Source organism: Oratosquilla oratoria, chromosome 18, assembly GCF_046742065.1.
Source record: "Oratosquilla oratoria isolate Oo_2021 chromosome 18, ASM4674206v1, whole genome shotgun sequence".
Taxonomy (NCBI): domain Eukaryota; kingdom Metazoa; phylum Arthropoda; class Malacostraca; order Stomatopoda; family Squillidae; genus Oratosquilla; species Oratosquilla oratoria.
Genome location: NC_134794.1, coordinates 49,880,524 through 49,888,023, shown reverse-complemented (window position 1 = coordinate 49,888,023; position 7,500 = coordinate 49,880,524).

Sequence of the window (7,500 nt, the reverse complement as noted above, 5' to 3'; positions counted from 1 at the left end):
CTGAGTTTTAACCCCATAAGCTGGAGGATATATGCTGCAAACAAGCCGCCCTGAGCGTCCGGTAACACGGACGAATGGGGTGTTAGCGTGTTAAGAGAGACCAATATATCTTTATTCCGGGAGAGCTAAATGCACGAGGGCAAGAGGAACGCCATGCATGCATGCAACACTCAAATCCCACTTTTCAGGACTTCGACTCCTTCACGCAGTGAAGTGTGAATGTTCCAGGGAAATGTTCGAGCCATGAGACTTGGGGAAGAGGGTGTGGGGGAGAGGAAGAGGGGGAGAAATGTACCCTAGATATACATTGACACAAACGCGCGCGTACACGCATACACACAGACACATGCTTAACTACTTGGAATGTCCACGGCAGAAATTAAAAATAATAATAATAATAAAAAAGTCAAGTGAGCACAATGCGGTAACACGATTTCTTCATCCCTGACTCACCGGAATGAGGTCAGGGTTGAATAAAATCATCTGCCGGTAAACAGAATAGGTCTTTGGTATCGGAAGCAAAGACCTCAATGCATCTCTCCTCTTCGCGCGCGCGCGCACACACACACACACACACACACACACACACACACACACACACACACACACACACACACACACACACACATACACGCACACACACACTTCGGGCAGCCCAGAAGGTGGAGTCACGTGACAGACGATAATAGAAGGCGATTGCCCAGACTCCTGCAGCAACTCCTGGAATGCCGGGGCCTTTCCGGAAACGTTCCCAGAACTGGAGGCTTAGTGGGTTTTTTGGCTCGTCATTCAAGTCCGGAAGCTTGTCTGGTTATGTCCGGTAACCCTTTTTTACGTGTACGTTAGGATACACACACACACAAACATACACATACACACACACACACACACTTACACACACATACTTACACACTCACACACACACACACACACACACACACACACACACACACACGGGACCACAACCGCGGCCTCACGGCTGACAGGAGCGCGTATGCGCGCACACAAACACAAACTCAAAAGTACCATGATTTTTTGTTTGTTCAGTCCTTAATCTTTTTTTTTTTTTTTTTTTTTTTTTTTACGTCGCATTATTAAGATTTTTTCCCCTTCATAGGCAGCTATCACTGAACTTCACTGTCTCATTTTCGATGCGTCCTTCTAAAAGCATTATCATTACTGTTATTCTCTTTAACATTTCAGATCTCAATGCTTGCATTATTTTCCACATAATATTTCACTTGTTTATATATATATGTTTATCTGTTAATTCACCTATTTTCTAAATCTAGGTTATCTTTACTTATTAGTTTATATATTTATCTGTTTTTATGTCTTTTTTATCTGGTTGTGTATTTTTGACTGATATTTCTTAATTTTGACTAAAGATTTCGTCTTTGCCTTCTGATTTTGTTTTTGATGATGTGACCACTGCAGCGATTTTGTCAGACACATTTCTCCTCCTACGGTCGGTTGGTGACGATCATACGCCAGGAGACACTGAGTAGCTGCGGCCGAAACCGTCACTTTAGCCCTACGATACGCCTTAGGGACTATTGAGGGCAAGGAACAGTCATTGCTAAAATCGGAGAAGAGTGCGGGACTCGAACCCGTTAGTAATGAGATGCGAGAGCGGTTCGCCTCCGATTGCGCTATCGTAGTTGGTAGACGGTTAAATAAACCTTCATTAAGCTTAACCCCAAATCATCGCCCTTAAACGGATAAAACCCGGCCTACACGGTCAATATTATTGACACAATATATTGACTCAGTAGTTTTATTGTGCAATATTTGTCTTCTCCTACATGGCTCCATATCATTGCACAATATCGACAGTCGAGCAAAGGATTTCAGAGAGACATCATGATGGACACTGTCGCTCATCCCTCTAACCAGACATGTCGACGACATGAGAGCAGGAAACACACTGACAGGATATTGCGCAATATTACCCTCACACCACTAAATATAATCATTGTGCAAAAAATATCAAGCTCATTTTGGTGTCTTCATTATACTGTGTCATTCTTCAATACCATTTCTACACCTTTAATAATATTGTGCAATAATGAATATTGCACAATATTGGGAAAGTTTCCTTTCAACTGGATAAAGTTCCTTGGTGGAAGCGAGGTCTGAATAAAATCACCAGCCGACAGTAATACTCGCATTGTTTGGCTTAATAGAGTGGTCCTCAGCCTTCTCCATTCCATTCCCCGATTCATGAATTCTCTACATTCGTGTGTCCTCCTTTTTCTCTAACCCCGCCAAAAAAAGGTAATAATTATAATAAAGTTCTGATGAAGAGAAACTTTTTGCTCAGTTACAAAGTTGATAATCATAATCATCATCTGTCAGGACAGTGATGGAAGTTGTATATATATATATATATATATATATATATATATATATATACATATATTATATATATATATATATATATATATATATATGTAAGTAACGCCCTTTGTTTAAGTGAAACAAAATTAAAATAATTTTAACTATTCTTTATTTTTTGAAAATAAATGTATTCCACAGGTTAATAGATTAATATAATATATTCACAAAATTAATAGAATGCATATTGGGTTCAATAATGGTAAATAAGAATAAAATAAAACCAAAGATTAAAAAAATAAAAAGGGCGTTACTTGTGCCGTACCCTTTATATATATATATATATATATATATATATATATATATATATATATATATATATATATATATCTTTATTCAACCACAAACAACTTTTAATTCCATGCCATCGCAATCGAGACTGAAGAATCGCTCAATGGAGACATTTTGTTGGAAATTGAAACGTGGACGAGCCGAGGATTCGAACCCAGCTAACCCGTAACAAAGTTACAGTGACTTAAACCAATGCGCTATCAAGATATATATATATATATATATATATATATATATATATATATATATATATATATATATATATATATTCAGATTCCTCACGTTAAACAGACATGTATAATTTGTAACAGCAGTCCATGGCTCCATTGGGGGAGCCCATGGCCCCCAAAAGAACCAATGGGCTCTTTATCTTGTTCTTGGTCTTGTTCTTCTTCCCCTCTTCTTCCTCCTCCTCCTCCTCCTCTTCTTGTTCCTTTTCGCCTTGTTCTTTGTTTTGTTTTTCTTCCCCTCTTCTTCCTCCTTCACTTCCTCTTCTTTCCTCTCTTCCTCTTGTTCTTATTTTTCTCCCCGTCTTCATCTTCTCCCTCTTGTTTTTGTTCTTGGTCTTCTTCCTCTTCCTCCTCTTCCTCCTTTTTCTTCCTCTTCGTCCTGTTTCCTACGAAGAGGCAAGCTGCTCCAACGGATTGTATTCACATTGACGTCATATTAAGATAAGAAACCATAAAAAGGGAAGACACGATGGAGTAGTAGTCTAGCTCAACCCCCTCAACTCCCTCAACCCACTCAACTCGGTGACGCCTTCCTCTCTCTCTTCCCGTCCCGGTTAGTGCCGCCAGATGATTTATATTCGCCCTGGACTTGACCTCTTACATCGCTTTGACGGGTGTCATGTATTTTTTTTTTCTTCGGACGATATCGGGTGATTTATTTCAGCTTGAACGAAACAAACTGCAAACTATGTCACCGCCTTGAAGTTGTTAATGAGTGGGGACCACTTAGCCTTAAATACACCAATCATGTGTTATCAGGAAAATAGGGCAGAAAGTAGGGAAGGAGAATAGAAGGAGGAGGAGGAGGAGGAAGAGGAGGAGAAAAACAAGAACAAGTGGAAGAGGAGGAGAAAAACAAGGATAAGACAAAGAAGAAGAAGAGAAAAATGAGCCAGAAGAAAAGAAGAAGAACAAAAACAAGAACAATATGAAGGTGAAGAGGAGGAAGAAATAAAAACAAGAGGAAGAGGAAGATGAAGAACAAAGGAAGAAGAACAAAAACAAAAACAACATAAAGATGAGGAGGAAGAGGAAAACAAGAACAAGAGGAAGAGGAAGAAGAAGAGGGGAAGAAGAAGAAAAAAACAAGAACAATATGAAGATGAGGAGGAGGAGAAAAACAAGAACAAGAGGAAGAGGAAGAAGAAGAAGATGGGATAAAGAACAAATCCAAGAATAAGATGAAGATGAAGAGGAACAGGAGGAAAAAACAAAAACAAGATGAAGAGGAAAAGGAGGAGAAAGAAGAAGGGAAGAATAACAAAATCAAGAATAACAAGATAATATTAGGGAGAAGAGGAAGAGGAGGAGAGAAACAAGAGGAAGAGGAAGAAGAAGAGGAAGAGTAGGAGAAAGAAGAGGGGAAGAAGAACAAAACCAAGAACAAGAACAAGATGATTATAAGAGAGAAGAGGAAGATGAGGAGAAAAACAAGGAAAAGAGGAAGAGGAGGAGGAAGTAGAGGGAAGGAAGAACTAGACGAAGACCATGGATAACAACAAGAACAAGAGGAGGAGGAAAAGGAGAGGGGAGGAAGAACAAGTGGATGAGATGAAAGAAGAGGTAGAGGAATGGGAAGGAAGAGGAAGGGGAAGAAGCATAAACAAGAGTAGGAGGAGAGGGGAGGAAGAAGTAGAAGAGAGGAAAGGAGAGGAAAAAGAGAGAAATAAGAACAAGACCAAGACCATGGACAAGAAGAGGAAGAAGAGGAAGAGAAGAGGGGAGAAAGGGGAAGAGGGCAAAGAAGAAGAAGAAGAAGAAGAAGAAGTAAAATAGCAAACCCTAATTTTGACTAATAATTCTTCATTGCCACAAATGGACACTAAGAAGTTTTTTCCTGGTAAAAGAGAGAAGAGGGAGACACAAAAAGAGATAACGAGAAAAGAGGGAGGAGGAGAAGAAAGAGGAGGAAAGAGTGGAGAGTATGGATAGTATGAGGGAGAAGAAGAGAGGACAAAGAGAGGAGGAGAAGGAAGAGGAGGCATTGGGGTGGAGTAGTATGAGGGTGAAGAAGAGGAGGGAAATGAGAGGAGGAGGAAGAAGAGAAGGGACATGAGAGGAGGAGGAGGAAGAGGAGGAAAGAGAGTAAAGAAGGTGGGTAGCATGAGGGGGAAGAAAAGGAAGAAAAAAGGGAGGAGGTGGAGGAAGAGAGGAAATGGGAGGAAGAAGAGGAGGGAAGCGAATGGAGAAGGGGGTAATATGAGGGGAAGAAGAGGAGGAAGAGAGGTAAATGGAAGAGGAAAGAGAGTGGAGAAGGGGATAGTATAGGGGAAGAAGAGGAGGAAGAGAGGTAAATGGAAGAGGAAAGAGAGAGGAGAAGGGGAGAGTATTGGGGAAGAAGAGGAGGAAGAGAGGGAAATGGAAGAGGAAAGAGAGTGGAGAAGGGGATAGTATAGGGGAAGAAGAGGAGGAAGAGAGGTAAATGGAAGAGAAAAGAGAGAGGAGAAGGGGATAGTATGGGGGAAGAAGAAGAGGAAGAGAGGGAAATGGAAGAGGAAAGAGAGAAGAGAAGGGGATAGTATGGGGGAAGAAGAGGAGGAAGAGAGGGAAATGGAAGAGGAAAGAGAGAGGAGAAGGGGATAGTATGGGGGAAGAAGAGGAGGAAGAGAGGGAAATGGAAGAGGAGAGAAAGAGGAGAAGGGGATAGTATGGGGGAAGAAGAGGAGGAAGAGAGGGAAATGGAAGAAGAAAGAGAGAGGAGAAGGGGATAGTATGGAAGAAGAAGAGGAGGAAAAGAGGGAAATGGAAGAGAAAAGAGAGAGGAGAAGGGGATAGTATGGGAGAAGAAGAGGAGGAAGAGAGGGAAATGGAAGAGGAAAGAGAGAGGAGAAGGGGATAGTATGGGAGAAGAAGAGGAGGAAGAGAGGGAAATGGAAGAGGAAAGAGAGAGGAGAAGGGGATAGTATGGGGGAAGAAGAGGAGGAAGAGAGGGAAATGGAAGAGGAAAGAGAGAAGAGAAGGGGATAGTATGGGGGAAGAAGAGGAGGAAGAGAGGGAAATGGAAGAGGAAAGAGAGAGGAGAAGGGGATAGTATGGGGGAAGAAGAGGAGGAAGAGAGGGAAATGGAAGAGGAAAGAGAGAGGAGAAGGGGGTAATATGAGTGGAAAAAGAGGAGGAAGAGAGGGAAATGGAAGAGGAAAGCGAGAGGAGAAGGGGATAGTATGGGGGAAGAAGAGGAGGAAGAGAGGGGAATGGAAGAGGAAAGAGAGAAGAGAAAGGGATAGTATGGGGGAAGAAGAGGAGGAAGAGAGGGAAATGGAAGAGGAGAGAAAGAAGAGAAGGGGATAGTATGGGGGAAGAAGAAGAGGAAGGAAGGGAAATGGAAGAGGAGAGAGAGAGGAGAAGGGGGTAATATGAGTGGAAGAAGAGGAGGAAGAGAGGGAAATGGAAGAGGAAAGAGAGAAGAGAAGGGGCTAGTATGGGGGAAGAAGAGGAGGAGATGGAGTGGAGAATGTTGGTAGTATGAGGGGGAAGAAGAGGAGGAAAAAGGGAGGAGGAAAACAGGGAAAGTGAGGAAGGAGAGGAGAAAGTGAGAGGAAAAGGAGGTAGTAGGAGATGAAGAAGAGGAGGAAAAAGGAGGAGGAGTGGGAGATAGAGAGTGATAAAGGATGGAGAGAGAGAGGTTGGAGGAGAAGAAAGAGTAGGACAGAGAGTGAAGAGGGATGTAGATAGGAGGAAGAGAGGGAGGAAAATAGGAGGATAGTAAGGAGTTGTTTCATGTAGAAGGAGAGGAAGGAGTGATAGGGTGGAAAGAGTAGTGAAGGAGAAAGAAGAGGAAAAGAGGAGGAAGATGAAGAGGAAGAGGACTTTAAGAATTTATTTCATAGTAGGAGAGGAGAGGTAGGCATGAGAAGAAAAGCAGGAGAGAGGGAAGAAGAAAAGGAGGAGGAGGAGGAGGAGGAGTACAGAGAAAACGCAAAAGAGGAAATGGAGGAATGAATACAAGAGAAGTAAATGCTGGAGGAAAGAAGAAAAGAAAGTAGAGACAAGGAGAAGAGGGAGCAAGAGGAGGAGGGAGGAGGGGGGAGGTGGGGAGTAGAGGGGGGGAAGGGGGGGCATTGAACAGAACATCTGAAGCTCCCAAAAGCACTACAACTCTTCTTGCCATTTGTCCACAGGGGGACTCGTGAGAATACGAAGAAGAAAAGAAATGGGAATAGAGGAGATCAAGAAAAGAAGAAAAGAAAGATAAAAGAAGGGGAAAAGAGGAGGAGGAGGAAAAGAGAGAAAAGACCAACACTAAAGGAGGAAAGGAAAGTGAAGAAGGAACAAGAGGAGGAAGGAGAGATGGTGAGAGAGAGAGGGAGGGAAGAGTGAGAATGGACAACAGATTTTTTTTTTTTTTTTTTTTTTTTTTGGCGGGTGGGCTATTCTTGTCCCTCCAGCAAGTACCGTTTCGGATCTGTCTGGAGGAACCTTGAGAGTCGTAACCCAGTTATTGCGTTTACACGAAGCCGTCCCCGAAGGTTCTGAAAGAACAGAATAAAGATGGAGATAAAGAGGTCAGACACGAGAGCCTCCAGAAACCCGGAGTCGTTCTTCGCGTGTTGGTCTTCCGAAGAATGAGCTCGAGAGCACTTCA